Below are 17,749 nucleotides of genomic sequence, written 5' to 3'. Positions count from 1 at the left end.
ATATCACTACCTAAATTAAAAAACTTATTGCCTATAAAAACCCACAATATAAATGCCCCTGTCCCAAAAAAATAAAAATAAAAAAAAAACTATCGAACCAGAAAGAAATCAGAACTTAGGAACACCAAAACCATAATGTTCAAAAAGTCACACCACATCCCTCATCATACACCAACTACAAACAAGATAAAACAATACAATGAATTCTTAAATCCACCTTAAGACCACTACATTGAAAAACATCTCAAAAATTAAAAACTGCATTTAACAAAAGCCATCTCATAAATTCACACCCAAAACTCCAACAGCCCAGCTGGCCCTACCAAAGCTGTATGTCTATACATACAGTAAACAAAACCAAAATCCCAGTAATACCCATCAGAAATCTATGAAAGAACCCTATTGAAATTAATCCTGCCTCAAATACAAACCAACCCATCCAGAAAGTTAGCTTCACTCAAAAAACAATTTACACAGAGTTAATAATACCAAGAAATAAAACAACACACCATATACCACCAATGAATATCATAGTGAAGTAAAAAAAAAACACTACATTTTTTTGTTTTTTAAACTAACTTCTTTTATTAGCTAGAACAAAAGCTTTTGCCAGGACTGTAACAACAAAACAACAACTTCTTTTTCTTTTTCTCCTTCTAAAATGTCCCCTCTCACTCCCAAATTCCTCTCAACTCCTGAGTTTACATCCAAGCAAAAAGCAAAATTCGTGCACTCGTGCGTCCGATGCTCCTGTCAGATTCTCTCTTTCCCTCCACATCTTCTTACACTTTCAGTCTTCACGCTGTCCCGCCGTGATGAGTCTGACAGAAGAATTGGCACATGTTAACAGAGCATTTCCCTCCCTCCCTCTGCTTTCCTCAGGCGACACTGCCTCGTCCTCTCCCTCCCTGGGGGACAGGCACCTCCAGGGTCTGTGACCGTCCGTCAGCATCCAGGTGATGTGTCAGAGCCAGAGGGCTCAATTCGAGGTGAGTACTGATGGCACACAAATGGCAGCCTGAGGAAATCGTGTTCTGGGCTCTAAGTGCTTGGGACAGGGTCTGATTTTTTGTTTTGTATCCGTATGATGATTAGTACAACAGGACTCTGATGGATGACATGGCAACACAGAACTAAAAACTCCTCGACAGGATTACATCGACTTCTAGGAAAAGACAAAAGCCTAGGACCCTTCTGAAATCTACTTTTAATCCAAAGCACGGGGCTTGTCAGCATGCTGCACCTTCCAGCTTTTCAAAGCAGCTTACCTCTGAAGACCAGGAAACATTGATTTCTACAGAAACAATGGGCAACCCCCAGGCTAATCTCAGCACTACTGTTTAATAGGGGACCTGCCAGCGTGCCAGTCCAGCTTCAAGTGTGCTTTACTTCAGTCTAACATCCCCACAAAATTCTTCTCACATCTTCCAACCCTGAAATCTTATTTTCCCCTAAAGCTTCTCTTCATTAGCAATTTCCAAGTAACATGGTATTTTTACAACATTCAAAAATGTCATGCTGGACTGTGCTAGAGAGCAATCTGCAAATATCAGCTTAGCAAAGTTTGAATTGACTTGTCCAGAGAAAAAACCTACAAGTGAACACCTACACCTGCCTACAAAGAGCTAACAAGCCCCTGGCAGCTGCCAGCATCAAAGCACAGCCGATGTTTCTAATACAGGGTAAGGATAACAATATCACCTTCTGTTCTCTCCAGCTTCTTTTCCCTGCAGTCATATTTTTGCTTCTTATGATTTTTTTAGTCTCTGTATCTTCTTGGACAGCACTGAGCCCGACGACAAGGATACGAGAGTCTTTCCCTGCCGTAGGGAGAGAACCAGGAAAACAGTTAAAATAAGAACAGGGCAGTTTGAAATTCATACTTGCAACGAGAAGCAGCGCCTAACCAACAGAACAAAAGTAAACAAAGCACGACACCTCCCTGGGGACAGAAGACTCACAAACTCTCCAGGATTTACAATTCTAGCCACCAACCCCTTCAGGACAGCAGCCAAGTGTCCCATGGGGTGGTGCTGCACCAAAGAACCATCTGAGAGTGCCCAAAGAGTGAAATGCACAATATTTTGCAAAGACAAAAAATCTTGCAAAATAACAAAAATACAATAGATGTAAACTACAGGGCAAGAGTACAAGTGTTACCTTTGGGAGCTGGAACCATCCAGGTGAGCACCTGATAACTGGATCCTCACCAGAGTTTGAACCCTTCAGGACACAGAAGGGTTTTCCCCAGAAACTTCACAGACTGAGTTTTGATAGAAGCACGCTCGCCGGATCCTCAGAAACGTCGCCCATTCTCCAGGCGTCTGGAGAGAACTGCAAATGGCTCTCACGTAGTTGGAGCTGGTTCTGTAAGGTCTCAGGGTGAATTTCACCAGATGCAACCAAACTGGGCAACTCCCAGTGGGTCAGAAGGAACCCAAAGCTTGGGTAAGCAGAGCTGCAGCAAATACTGAGGAAACAAACATAACAGTGTAAAAAATAATAAACCATCCCTTTTTTCTCTTGCTTTTGTTTTTTTTTCTTATTCAGATCAGCATAGCAATTAAAGAGAAGGTGAAAGACTCACCATTACTGAACATTTCATCACCTGTAAGCTGAGCATCCTTAGCATAGGGGACTCCAAAGTTAAAATTCACCGATCCCTGGGAAATAAAACCAAATATTGTATGGTAAACAATCAAACAGCAGACATAAAAATTTGTTTCCTCTAAGCACTTTCAGGTATGTATGCATCTTTGCATTACACATTAGAACATACACTTTATACCATCACCTAAAACATAATAATTTACCTTTAAATTTTGATAGTATAGCATGAATTTTTAACTTAAACTGGTGATCTATTATTATTCAGTTGGTGCCTAAAGTTATTTCTGCTGTCACGTTCAAAAAAACATTAATTTTTTTTAACTGTAATGAGCAATTGATTTCAAAGTCATCACAAGCCCACCAAAACACAAAGCTGGGTTCACTGGACGGGTCTGTGAGCTAGAAGTAGTTAGGCTTGTACTTCCCTCTTGTTCTTCCAGAACCAATAAATCCTGACAACAAAACCAGCATCTTTAGCCCACTGCTGTGAAAGATTCTACAAGGATGATGGTTTGATTTGTGTTTAGAAGCTTTGATTTGAAATGGCCAGTCCAATGGATAAAGACAGTTTACGCAGTATTACATTGCTATTATTATTATTTCTATTATGATTTTTACTAGTACTACTACTATTATTATCACCTGCTACTGGAAGAAACAAACCAGTAGTACCTATACTTAATTGCTTTTATTTCCAGAAAATAATAAAGAAAAAGAACCAAACCAAAAATGTCACTTCCTACCTTTTATATCAAGGGATGAAAAATTTCTCTTGGGCTCTTCTCCAATTTATCAAGACTCATAGCACTGAAAGGCAAACAAAACAGTGCTTTATAGAAGGCCAAGTGCACGTTTCAAGGCTGAACCACCAACTGATTGCAGTGACAGCAGTTACAACATGAATCGTTCCCAGAGCCTCTGTTCAATGGAATGTTCTGTGGAACTGCCGTTTCTTTCCCAAAACACTAACTTCCAACACTTCCTAATCGTATTTTGTATTTTAAAACAAAAGAAGTTAGTGAGACTCTGTGAGGAGGTCAGGTTTAAATTTATCTCCTTCCAAAGCACAGAGCTCTCTTCCATCACCCTTCCCTTTGGCTCTACACTGAATCATGGTGAGCATTTGAGGAGTGCTCAATAATCAATTCTATTTCTCTCTTTTTCTAGTTCTCTCTATTCCTAAATCATTCAAGACAAGTCAAATGAAAAATGACAAGTTCAGCATCAAAGTCACACTTTTTCCCTTTGTCTGGTCAAGAACAGGCTCTAAATCCACTTATTGCTGCCTTCAAGGTTTAAGACTTGCAAAACCATTTTTACATGTTTTACAGGTTTATCATAAAACCCACAGAACGCAAGCTCTGAATTACAGGAAAAGGTACACAGGCAAATATCTAAAGGGATCACTTATTTGTAAATACATACCTTGATAGAGAGCGCACTGAGAACCTTTCCGTGGGACTCTAAGGGAGACGTATTTTCTCAGTACCCTGTAAACAAGAAAAGCGACGATATATTACAGGACATCCCCACTTTTTCCACATATTCAAATAGGATTTTTAATAAAAACAGTTCAGTTACAAAAGAAGGAAGAAAACCAAGCTAATTTTACTCAGCTGTATTTACTGCCGATTTAGAGAAAAATGCCGGGCCGCGTCGCCCGTTGCGTCACACGCCGCGCCAGCAGCAGGGCCTGCCGGGAGTTGGAGTCTCGGGCTGGCAGCCACTCATGTGCCGCGATAGCCATTGCGTCACACGCCGCGCCGGTAGCAGGGCCTGCCGGGAGTTGGAGTCTCGGGCTGACAGCCACCGCTCCGTCCCCCGCCACCGGCAGCTGCAGTCCCTCCAGGGCATGAAACGGGTCCTTCGCCTCAGGGCGGGGAAGGACCTGAGGCAGCACCGCTCCTCCCGGATGCCCTCTCTTTTTCCCTCCAACTCTTTTTACTTTTTTCACTCTGTTTTTCACCACTTCCCTTTTCCTTTTCCCTTTCCCTTTCCTTTCCTTTCCCTTCCCCTTTCTTGTATTTCTAATCTTGGTTTACCTTTCCACCTTTAGAATAAAAAAGCAGCAGTAGTAACTTTCAGGCTACCCGAGAGTAAAAAAAAAAATCTGCAAAACGAAAATGATTTAAAGAAAACTATTTATTCCCTGGGAGCCTGAAATTTTCTACTGCTGCACGTGACACAGAGCTTTTATTCCTTCTTATAGATAGTTATATTTTACATATATTTGTAGTTTATATTGATGCATTATATTAATAACTATATTTAATATGCACCTTATTCAAAAATATACGGGAATTTTTTTTTTATTATTTACCATATCTACTGCTACAACTTATTTTTCCTTATATTTCTAATTTTTATATAAATCTTTAATGTGTTTATGATATATTTATATACTTATATTTCTACCTTTATATTATTTGTATTTGTAATTTTTACACTAAAACCCCTGCTTTGGCAAACAAAAAACAAAACCATCCATTATTTTAAACTACCTAAATTTTTTATATTTATATTTATCATAATATACAACAAATGATAGATATGTATAGATAGATAGATATATCACATCCATATTTATATCTATTTTATATCCATTTCCTATAATATTTTTAATAAAATATATACAGTATTACTTATATATTGTATCAATTTATGTTATTTTACATTTACAATTTATTATTAATTTTTTATATAGCTGCATATAGTTGCAATACATTTATATATTTGTATTTTTGTTTGGGTTGTATTTACATTTATATTCTCTATTCATATATCTATAAACATACCAATACTCTATTAAAATTAGAATGCCTTATTGTAACATATAATGACTTATGTTACGTGTTAAATTTTAAAAATTGACCGAATATATAAAAATACAATTGGCTCATTCCCATTGCTACACATCTATTTGTTTTGTTTCAATATAATTAGTCATAATTGTACATTTAAAATCCAATTCCTAAATGAAATGACAGAACAAACAGCATCAAATTCCCACCAATATCTTCCAAAAACATCAAGATACCTCCAACAGCCAAACAAGTGTCAGCGAAAAAACAAAGAACACTCTTTTCAATAACAATTCTCATCACGACAGAAAAATGGAACCAAAATAAAAGAAAATCCTATAGAAACACACACAGCAAATTACAAAAAGTACTAAAAAAAAGTCAAACCAATCTACTCAACTCAAGCCAGTGCCACTCACCCTGAACGACGTTACTAAAAAAAACCAACAAAATTCTACCTCTACACTAACTCAAAGAATAAGCAATCCTCTGTAAAAATAACTTTAAAACCTGAACTAATTAACAAAATGGAAAAACATCTCAACCACTAAAAACTAAGAAATTAACTACTCAAATAAATAAATACTTTAAAAACCCACCATATAAATACCCACGTTCCCAAAATAAACCCTGATAAACAATACTCAAATACATTAAAAGACAACAACAACAACCAAAAAAAGAAAATAAAGAAACCAACAACAAGAATAATACCAAAAAAAAACAGATAAACTGAAATCTGCAACAAAAAAATTATTCCCAACTGAAAAAACCCATAGTGCCTCAAGCTATCAAAATAAAAATACCAACTAGAAACAAACACAAAGACTAAAGACAAACGTAACCATAAACAATGTCCCCCAAATTACCCGTAACCATAAAACATACACTACAATCAAACAAACCAAACAAATAAAAGCCCTGGAAGACGATAAACACACATGCAATTATCGAGATTAAAAACCCGCTGCTATGAAGGACAGGACGCTTCCCCAAGCCCCCCAAAACAAACACTACACACTCACGCTAATAAAAGCCACCGCAACAGAATTAAAATGCGAACCGCTGCTTCGCGCTACGACCCGTAAAAACCACTGCGCGCCCTTCTAAACATAATACCCCGGCAAAAAAATATATATCCGACTACAAAACCCAATCCGAAACGAACCTTTATCATCCCTACCGGCAGCGAGAACCGTGCGCACTCAGGAAGAACCCCATATCCCTTAGCGGACAGCCGCTGCAAACCGAACCCAGCGATGCAATCAACGCCTCCAAAGCGCCTCCGAGCCACGGCACCGCCGAACTTGGAGCGGCCGAACCCCGCGCTCGCTGCCGGCCCCGGACGGAGCGCGGCTCCCGGCAGGAAAGCGGCTCCTGCGGCGGCTGCTCCGGCGCGCGGGGCCGGCGCCATCCCGGGGAGCCCCGCCCGCTGCCCCTGCCCGGCGGGGCCGGCACCGGGCCCGGGGCTACCGGCGGCGCCCGAGCCCCGCGCCCGGAGCGGACGGAGCGGCCGGCACCGCCCGGGCCGGCGCAGCAGCGCCCGCGCCGCCTCTGCCGCCCTTGGCCGGCCCGGCCCGGCTCCGCTCGGCTCCGCCCGGCTCGCACCGGCGCGGCTCCGCCACTGCCGCCCTTGGCCGGCCCGGCCGCGCCGAATCCGCCGTGCGCCCCGGCAGCTGCCCGGGCCGTGCCAGCAGCGCTCCCGAGCGGGAACGTTCCGGGCCGGGCCGCGGGCACGGGCAGCGCCCTCCAATGCAGCGGCACAGCCCCATTGCAGCCCTGCAAACGCTGCCGGAGCTGCGGCTTCCCGCAAGCCAGCCCCGAAACCGCAGACGGGGCGCACGTCACTTCAACAAGGGCAAAGAAATGCCTTCTCCCCTCCAATTTCACCCCCTAGGAGAGCAGAAAAGAAGTGGTGCTCCTCAAATGAAAGCCTTCGACTGATGGGAAAGGGCGATTTCGACCTCCATTCAAACCCTTGAAAAGGAGGGACACCAGGGCTGCCCCCGCCATTTAAACCCGAGGGTGGTGCAAATGGGGTGGCTGCCTTCAAATCAAACCCATAATACCACAAGAATACTTTTCCCATTCCCCTTAGAATAGAATGCAGGGATTCCCTGTCACCCCCGGGATACCCCTAACAGCCTGGAAAAGGCAGCTTTTCCTGCAATCAACACCCTTAAAACCACAAGTCAAGAGCGATCCCCTCAGGTCAAACACAGACAATAAGAGAAGAGGAACTGCTTCCTTCTCCTTAATCCCTTTTGTCCTCACAAGCTCCATTTTTGTTCCTGGGGACCCGGGGAGGGACTGGCAAGATGAAATTGCAAAGGGGAAGGAGAAAATTCCCCGCTCCGAACCCACACGGGCTCACCTGTTCGGCTGCTGCTCCCCGGCACAAAGATTCGTCCCTCGGCACCTCCTTTAAGCGATGCTCCACGTACCCAAGCGCGGATCCAGGTGTTGCCCCCGACCCTGTGGGAAGCTCCCGCAGTCTTTCCATGAGACAGCGCCGGGAGCCGCCCATAAACCCCTCCACTCAGCAGCTCCATGCAAAAGGGAGCTGAGGCAAAGCCTCCCCCTAAAACAGCCTCGCCCCGGCAGGAGCCGGCCCCTCATCATCCTCACACTCACACCTGGGCTGCTCCGAGCCTCCACCATCCTCACACTCACACCTGGGCTGCTCCGAGCCCCCAGCATCCTAACAGCTCACACCTGGGCTGCTCCGAGCCCCCATCATATATTTTTCATATTTATATTCGCATTTATATTTAGAATTTATATTACTGTATAATAAAAATTGTATTATATATTGCATCTCTTCATGTTACTTACATAGGTTTCTATTTCTATTCATAGTTTGGTATTATATCTTTATATCTCTGTATATTTATTATATATTTCTGTCTGTCAATTTACATTTCCAAAGTACTTATATTATTTAAAGTAAAACCCCTGCCTCTAACGAAATAAAAAGCAAAGACACCCCTTTCTTTAAAACACATTTAAAAGTTTAAAAATAATTTTGTTTGTCATAATTCTATTCACATCTATATTTGTAATTTTCATTTGTTATATTTATAGATATTATATATATTGGAGAGAATACCTTTTTATATAATAATAGATATATTCTTTTGACACAATAGATTTCTTTTACTTATATTTATATGTATTAAATATTTATTGATATCGACACATATATAATATACTTGCATTTCTAGTTTTATATTTTTTATGAAATCTCTAGCCCATACCCCAGTAAAAGCCAAACTATCCCCAATTTATTTAACCTATATTTAAACATAAATCCTGTCACGGCTGCATTGCACAGCAGTGCCCCAAGCTAATCTGACACTTGTTCATCTCCTGGACCTGAATCTGAACCCGCTCACCTTGATCGCACCTGGCAGAACCATTTTCGTACCTTTTTCTGGCATGTCTTGTTTTTGTTTTTTTTTGTCTTTAGTTTTTGTGGCCTTTATTGCCTCTCTTTCTTGCCTTGTTTCTTGGGGCTTTTACTCCCTTTTTCCTTGATTTTTTTCTGGCATTTCTTGGGTTTTTTTCTTCGTTTCTTCTTGCCCATTTTGGTGTTTTTTCTGGTTTTTCCTTGCCCCCCTTGGGGGTATTTTTTCAGGGTTTTTTTTTTTTTCTGGGTTTTTCTTTTCTGGATTTTTTCTTCCCCATCTTGGTTTTTTGTTGCGATTTTTTTTCTTGCCCATCTTGGGGTTTTTCTCTGGTCTGTTTTCAGGCATTTTTCTTGCCCATCTTGTTTTTTTTTCTGTGGTTTTTTTTTTTTTTTTCCTCTGCCTTTCTTACGTTTTTTCTGGTTTTGTTTTTTTTTTTTTGTTTTTGTTTTTTTTTTCTGGGATTTTTCTCGCCCATCTTGGGGGTTTATTCTGGGCTTTTTTCATGCCCATCTTGGGGTTTTCTTCTGCGTTTTTTTCTTGCCCTTGTTGTTGTTTTTTGGGTATTTTTGTTTTTGTCTTTATTTTGGTTTTTTTCCTGTGTTTTTTTTTCTGCGGTATTTCTGGGATTTTTCTTGCCCATCTTGGATTTTTTGGGGAGAGGGGTGGTTTCTCGCCCATCCCGAGGTTTTTTTCTGTGGGTTTGGGTTTTTTTGGTTTTGTTTTTTTTTTTTTGTTTTTTTTTCTTTTCTTTTTCTTGTTTTTTTTTTTTTTTTTTTTTTTTTTCCCTAGGTTTCTCCCTGCCCTACTGGTTTTTGGTTTTTTTGTCTGTCTTCCTTCCTTCCTTCCTTCCTGTCCTTCCTTCTTTCTTCCTTTCATTTCCTTTCCTTATTTTCTTTCTTTCTTTCTTTCTTTCTTTCTTTCTTTTCTTTCTTTCTCTCTCTCTTTCTCTCTTTCTCTCTTTCTCTTTTCTTTTCTTTTCTTTTCTTTTCTTTTCTTTTCTTTTCTTTTCTTTTCTTTTCTTTTCTTTTCTTTTCTTTTCTTTTTTCTTTCTTTCCCTGCATTTCTAATCTTGGTTTTCCTTTCTAGCTTTAGAATAAAAAAGCAGCAGTAGTAACTTTCAGGCTACGTGGGAGTAAAAAAACTCCAAAACGAAAATGATTTAAAGAAAACGATTTATTCCCTGAGAGATGAAATTTTCTACTGCTGCACATGACAGAGAGCTTTTATTCCCTCTTATAGATAGTTGATATTTTATACTTTATACAGCGCCCCCTGCCGTGTGCACCGGCGCACTGCAGGCACAGCGATCCCTGCCGTCTGCACAGGCGCACTGCAGGCACAGCGCCCCCTGCCGTCTGCACAGGCGCACTGCATGCAGAGCGCAGTGGCGTCGCCTTTTACGACACTCGCGCTTTACGGCAGTCTTTAAGACAGTCGCGCTTTAAGGCACCTTTTACGACAGTCGCGCTTTACGGCACCTTTTACGACAGTTCTGCTTCACGGCACCTTTTACGACAGTCGCGCTTTACTGCACCTTTTACGACACTCGCGCTTTACGGCAGTCTTTACGACAGTCTCGCTTCACGACACCTTTTACGACAGTCGCGCTTCACGGCACCTTTTACGACAGTCGCGCTTTACGGCAGTCTTTACGACAGTCGCGCTTTACGACAGCTTTTACGACAGTCGCGCTTTACGGCACCTTTTACGACAGTCGCGCTTTACGGCACCTTTTACGACAGTCGCGCTTTACGGCAGTCTTTACGACAGTCGCGCTTTACGGCACCTTTTACGACAGTTCTGCTTTACGGCACCTTTTACGACAGTCGCGCTTTACGGCAGTCTTTACGACAGTCGCGCTTTACGGCAGTCTTTACGACAGTCGCGCTTTACGGCACCTTTTACGACAGTCGCGCTTTACGGCATCTTTTACGACAGTTCTGCTTTACGGTACCTTTTACGACAGTCGCGCTTTACGGCACCTTTTACGACAGTCGCGCTTTACGGCAGTCTGTACGACAGTCGCGCTTTACGGCAGTCTTTACGACAGTCGCGCTTTACGGCACCTTTTACGACAGTCGCGCTTTACGGCACCTTTTACGACAGTCGCGCTTTACGACACCTTTTACGACAGTCGCGCTTTACGACACCTTTTACGACAGTCGTGCTTTACGGCAGTCTTTACGACAGTCGCGCTTTACGGCACCTTTTACGACAGTCGCGCTTTACGGCAGTCTTTACGACAGTCGCGCTTTACGGCACCTTTTACGACAGTCGCGCTTTACGACACCTTTTACGACAGTCGCGCTTTACGGCAGTCTTTATGACAGTCACGCTTTACGGCACCTTTTACGACAGTCGCGCTTTACGGCACCTTTTACGACAGTTCTGCTTTACGGCACCTTTTACGACAGTCGCGCTTTACGGCACCTTTTACGACAGTTCTGCTTTACGGCACCTTTTACGACAGTCGCGCTTTACGGCAGTCTTTACGACAGTCGCGCTTTACGGCAGTATTCACGACAGTTTCGCTTTACGGCACCTTTTACGACAGTCGCGTTTTACGGCACCTTTTACGACAGTCTCGCTTTACGGCCGGTTTTACGACAGGTTTTTCTTGCCCATGTTGAAGTTTTTTTTTTTTTTCCTTGCCAGTCTTGGGGGGTTTTTTCCGGGTTTATTCTTTCCCATCTTGGGGTTTTTTCTGTGTTTTTTTCTGGGTTTTTTCTTGCCCATCATTGGGTTTTTTCCGGTTTTTTTTTCCCTGTTTTTTTTTTTTTTTTTGGTTTTTTCAGGTTTCTTTCTGGTCCATCTTGGTTTTTTTTCCTGGATTTTTCTCGCCCATCTTGTGGTTTTTTCCTTGGTTTTCTGTGGGTGTTTTCTGGGTTTTTTCTTGCCCGTCTTGGGGTTTTTTTCTGTGTTTTTATCTGGGTTTTTTCTTGCCCATCATTGGGTTTTTTCCGGTTTTTTTTTTTCATTTTTTTTTTTATTCTTGGTTTTTTCAGGTTTTTTTCTGCTCCATCTTGGTTTTTTTTCCTGGGATTTTTCTCACCCATCTTGGTCTTTTTTCCTTGGTTTTCTGTGGGTGTTTTCTGGGTTTTTTCTTGCCCGTCTTGGGGTTTTTTTCTGTGTTTTTTTCTGGGTTTTTTCTTGCCCATCATTGGGTTTTTTCCGGTTTTTTTTTTTCATGTTTTTTTTTTTTTCTTGGTTTTTTCAGGTTTTTTTCTGCTCCATCTTGGTTTTTTTTCCTGGGATTTTTCTCACCCATCTTGGGGTTTTTTCCTTGGTTTTCTGTGGGTGTTTTCTGGGTTTTTTCTTGCCCATCTTGGGGTTTTTTTCCATTTTTTTTCCCTGTTTTTTTTTTTTCCTGGTTTTTCCTGGGTTTTTTCTGCTCCATCTTGCATTTTTTTCCTGGGATTTTTCTCGCCCATCTTGAGGTTTTTTTCTTGGTTTTCTGTGGGTGTTTTCTGCATTTTTTCTTGCCCATCTTGGGGTTTTTTTTCTGGGTATTCTCGGCCATGTTGGGTTTATTTTCTTGGTTTTTTTGGTCTTTTCTAGCCTATCTTGGAGTATTTTTCTGGGTTTTTACTTGGCCGGCACCAAAAAAAAAAAAAAAGCCAGGGTGGAAGGCAGCTGGGAATTTTTTATTCTCAATTTAACAATGAGTTGCAAAACCTGAAAAGCAAAAGTCATATACACAAGGTTAAATCCAGTCAGCATGCGCTCACACACGCAGAGACGAGCAGACAGACACAGCCACGTGCTCTCACACACACTCCTTCCACTTACATGCTCACTGTGGCTCTTCCCTGAGATGCTGAAGAAGGCGCTTTGACACATCTTCTGGCTACCGCTCCTTGAGGTAAATGGCAGATCCTGGGGAAATCAGCAGCCTCGGGGACCTGTGAGACAACAGGAAGAGTCAACAAGTGGCTATCTGACAGCTAGGACTTGTCCCCACTCTGGACTGACAAATTTTCTACCCAAAATCCCACAAAAGACAGATGAACAGTAAAGTTGTTATAACTGTTCTACCTAACTGTGACTATGTGCCAGGGCAGGGCAGCTCCGATCATAAGTGGTACAGTGTAAGTACACACAATATAAGCTGACGCATACAGTGCAAGTGTACATAGAGTGTAAGTACACACAATATAAGGCGACATGCTTACATACAGTGTAAGTACAGACAATATAAGGCGATGCACTTACATACAGTATAAGTACATACAGTATAAGCCAGCATAGGTACATGCAATGTAAGTACATACAGTACCTATGTTGATAGGTACATACAGTATAAACCACGACTTAAGATAACTCTCTGGAAGATTACTTATTGAGCCCTGTACTCTTTGAGAAGATGGAATCTATAGAACTACTGCAGTCACATGAGGAGGGTGTAAGATGCTCCCTCTAGAAGTCCAAGAAAATGGAAAAAAAAGCACTACCAAAGCTGATAGTGAGAAGGAAGATGGATGAGAACATCTTGTCGCTGTGAGACATTCCTGTCTCAAAGAATAAAAATGTAAAGATGCTGGAATAAGGGATATCCGGAAAGGAATGTGAGTAGAACACAGCCTATATGGCACAGAAGAGAGCCGATAAAGCATCGAGATGTAACAAAGGCCTATGACGTGGAAGACAATGGACACACACTGCATAACACAGACACCATAACATAGACACAGATGACATAACACAGAGACAAGTTGCAACTGCTTGGCACTTTCCCTTTAGGGACCCGAGAGTCCTAGCACAAGACGAGCCATAGGCCGATGAGGCCAAGGGAAAGGAAGCCCTATGACAACAGCACGTGATGATGAAATGCAACTCATTACAGGAAGTTAGGGCCAAAGCAGTTAGGAGGATGCTCGAGAGGCTCAGCAAGCCCAGAGAAGGAAGCGGACTGCCAGGTAACTGCGGCTACAGCTCCGGACCTGAAGGCAAGCTCCACGGGGGAAAGAGCCGTGACAACGTCAAGTTGAGGAAGGCAGATGACGCAAAGTTCGCGAGAATGTGGAGATGGGTCGGAACTGCTCTGCCTGGCAAAGGCTCTGGTGAGGCTGAGGAGAAACCCTCTCCCTTTACTTCCAGGGAGCCCGTCCCACTACAGACCTCTCCGCTAAGCTGACATCAGATTGCCTCCTGTGATAGTAAAGGCTTTTCCCCTTCTCCCAACCACTGGCCCCGACACTTAGCTTTTGGAAGACGAGCGGACAAAATCCATCCTCGGTCGGACGTGGACGCTGAGATGTTCTCAATGTGTGTGCTTCGGTGCTGCCGCTTCCAAGCTGTGGCTACAAGCCTCCCCAGGGTACCTAAGGCAAAACAGAAAAGGTGACCATTGCCCTCAAAAACAGTAATCCCCAGGACTCATCCGCACCCCTGCCCCAACTCACCTCAAGTCTTGATTTGACTCCAGAGGCCGCCCAGAAGATACCTGCAAAAAGAAAATGTACACACTTAGCATGCTGCTGCATAATGCTCAACTAGGAATCAGCCTGCCTAAACTCCGAGTCACCTGCCCTCCTCTCTTCCCCGGCATGCCTAGGGCAGCGACAGCACCTGCAAAGAAACAAAGCTGAAAAGCATGCTGAGATACTGTGAAAACACAACCTCCCAACCCTGACAAGTATGCCACACTGATACCTTAAGCTTGAACCCACCTGGCATGGGCATGCTGGGCTAGGATAGATGGCAAGCAGTCCATCTAAAATAAAAAGAGGAATAATACATACTTAGAGCTGCACCAGAAACTGAGACATCAGCAACAACAACTGCTTCGGTACCCTACTCAATGCTCACCTTGCCCACTCAGCCTTGACAGCTGCTCTCTGCCTTGACTTCCTAAAAATAAAGACAAAGAGCAGAGCTGCAGCAGCCACAATTTATGCTTCCTCTGCAGAGACAAACAGTGACTGATCTTCACGGGGGAATCCCCTCACCCGGGATGGGGGGCTCTGCCCTGGATTTATCCTTCTGCAACTAAAAGAAAGTTAGGATGAAAGTGAAAGGGCTGCAGGATAACTTATGGGCTCCAGGTATCCTGTGTCCATCTACAAATCCCATCTAGAATCCAACTACACCCCACATTACAAATTCCAAGTCCCCAGGACTTTTCCTATTGCACCAGGCTGTGCGGCAGGGCAGAGCAGCAGCTTGAACACAAATGTGTGCAGACACCCGTGACACAGGAAGACAGGACGTGACAAACACTGGGGACACAACACGAACAGAAACCTCTTAGCAAGGAAAATGGCTGCAAGGACTGAGAGAATGCAAAAGAAGAAGAGTTGAAGCTGATGGCGAGCTGATGAGGCTCAGAGAACCCTGGAGGCAGAAGATGCTAAACTGAATGTTTTCTTCCAAGAACAGCAAAGGTGGATGCCCAGGAATCCTACAGTCAGAAGCCTCTACCTGCACTCACATTCTTACAAGTCCTAATCCACCATAATGGATCCAGGTGGGGCACAGCTGTCCATACAGCTCAGAACAAGACGTGAAAAGATATCTGACTGGATGCTTCCAAAGAGAGAAGAGAGTCTGATGCCTGCATGAGCTCCCGAGTCAAAAGTTCTATGGCCTGGGTGCCAGGCCACAGAATGCAGAGATCACAGATGCTAAGAAGGATGCCAGGGTTTCTGACAGGCCCCTCAAAGGCCTAAGGTAAAAGACATGAGATACACAAACAACGCATAATGCACAATAGACAAGTGACACGAGACACACCGGGACCGCTCTGCCCTGCTGCACACCTCAGCACTGTCATCAAAAGTGAGACTTTGCTTTTATGGGGCCTAAAGGGCCACTTCATGAACACCCCCCACCTCCAAATTGGACTCAAATACCCCTCCCAGTAATTCCCAAACCAGCACCATGCCTTCATCCCCTCTGTGGGTCACAGCCCTCTACTTATCTCTCAGACATCTAGGGATGCCAGTCTGTGTCAGGCGCAAAGAAAGGCCACCTCGTCAGCTGGGAAGGTCCTGCTGGCACCGGGCTGGTGTCTCTATTAAAGAAAACCAAACATCAGGGCCTGAACTTGGTACCACATCGGCCAAAACCCCACCAGTCTGCTACTCACCGCGCTCCTAAGAAGGCCCGGCACCTCCAAACCCTGACCCTCTGCCATGGATGCAATGCATCTGCACCTGAGAGAAAGTTAGAACAATACGTCAAACGCCTGCAGGATAACTCAAAAGCTGCAAACGCCTTATGTCAATCTAGGAATAGCATCTAGAGCCCAAATACACCCCACATTACAAATTTCAACTCCCCAGGGCTTGTCCTATTGCAGCAGGCCATGCGGCAGGGCAGAACAGCTCCAGCACAAATACATGCAGACACCCGTGACACAGAACGTGACAAACAGGGGGACACGAAACACGACACATCATGCTTGTGGTGAGGGCCTCGAGGGAAGAAGGCAAAAGGGACCCCAAAGACACACCAGGTAACACGGCACACCAGACAACACGACACAGACCAGAGCTGTTCTGCACTGCCTGCCTGAAAGCTGCCATCAAAAGCAGAGCCTCTCCCTTTAGCTCTCCTAAGAGGCCCTGGGAGAAGAATGCTTTTCCCTCTGCTCATTTTTAAATCTGCCCCAAGAACTCCCAACCTGCTACTCTCCCATCTTCAGACCATGGCCCCCAACTTATCTTTTTTGATGATGAGTGATGTGAATCCACGCTGCACCTGAAACGAGTCTGCCTCGGAGGGCCTTGTGATGGCCTGTTAGCCTCTTGGTCAGCTACAATGAAGAAAACCAAATCCAAAGTATGAGTCCAGAGTTATGTGGGCCAAATCCCTGCAAGTCAGCTACTTGCCCTCTCCTGGAGTGTGCCTAGCTCCCTCAGCCTCCAGCTTCATCCTGATTCCAAGGCTGTGGCCTTTATTAGGAGTGGCACCTGGGTTAGAGAAAGGCAAAGTTAAATGGCATTCCTGTGAGTGCAGTGGATTACCTTGTGTGCTGTAAGACATATGAAAACCTCTGCTAGGCTTCTGAGAAGCCTTGTAGGGGGGGGCTCAAATAAACACCCTTTCTCACCCTGCTGCCTGCAAGCACCCTCCCAATAACTCCTACCTGGATACCTGTTCGCCCTCCCTCTCCCAGTCACAACCCACAATTCATCTGAAGCCTCAATCTCCAACATCATTTTTGCATTTTTGACACTGGGCAGATCCCTCTTGTGACATGATGAATCTGCTGAAAAAAGTGTTGTGCTTAACAATCTCAGGATTCTGTGGAAATGGAATCTCTGGAAGCTGTATTCCTCCTAACCCCCCCCCCCCCCAAAAAAAAAAAAAAAAAAAAAAAAAAAAAAAAAAAAAAAAAAAAACAACCAAAAACCTACAAAAACAAAAGAAGCACAACACCAGAAATTGTAAATGCATTTCACCACCCCTAAACACAAACCCCAAAATAACGAACATAAACACTCCCTGTATTCCATGCTGTTTTTCTCACAGTCTCTTCCAAGCCTCTGTGCTTTAGATGCCCAGAAACACCTGCTGGAAACAAGCTGAGATGAGCTGAAAAAGCCTCTTCACTGAAATGAGAGGAGAGCTCTTACCCCAGCACATCCCAGAGAGGGTATGAAGCCCCTCAGCCACGGCTGGGGTTAATATACCCCTGATGGTGCCCACCTCTCATTCCCATGGCACCCAGGAAAAGGGAGGGGGCGAATCCCACCAAGCCCTCAGAGCAGCTGCAGCTGTTTGACTCATCTGACCTGAATTCAAGAGGAGTAAAGGGCTTGTTATAGAAGAAAACTCTTCAGAAAAATAACAGCACTTTCTTTTTTGCAACAACTACTCAGAGCAGAAGGACAGAAAAATGGTAAGATATAAAACTTTGTGATTAATTAGCATAGCTAGATAAATTGGGTAATTGTGTAATTTGCTGTTAACTTACATAATTAT

General features: G+C 43.7%; 1 long non-coding RNA gene across 2 annotated transcripts; it reads right to left on the bottom strand.

Annotated features, from left to right (window-relative positions):
• Positions 1-635: 635 nt before the first annotated feature.
• LOC131093171 (uncharacterized) lies at positions 636-4,105 on the bottom strand. Of its 2 annotated transcripts, XR_009115543.1 has the most exons (6): positions 4,036-4,105; positions 3,354-3,417; positions 2,588-2,663; positions 2,161-2,470; positions 1,702-1,820; positions 636-821 (listed from the first exon to the last, which is right to left on the bottom strand). It is a non-coding gene; the product is annotated as an uncharacterized LOC131093171 (long non-coding RNA). The 2 variants fall into 2 exon arrangements; XR_009115542.1 differs by having other exon boundaries at positions 1,702-2,470.
• Between the last annotated feature and the right edge of the window lie 13,644 nt (positions 4,106-17,749).

This window comes from Melospiza georgiana, chromosome 24, assembly GCF_028018845.1.
Source record: "Melospiza georgiana isolate bMelGeo1 chromosome 24, bMelGeo1.pri, whole genome shotgun sequence".
Lineage (NCBI taxonomy): Eukaryota > Metazoa > Chordata > Aves > Passeriformes > Passerellidae > Melospiza > Melospiza georgiana.
The sequence above is the reverse complement of the archived record's forward strand: the minus strand, read 5'-3'. Positions and strand labels throughout refer to the sequence as shown.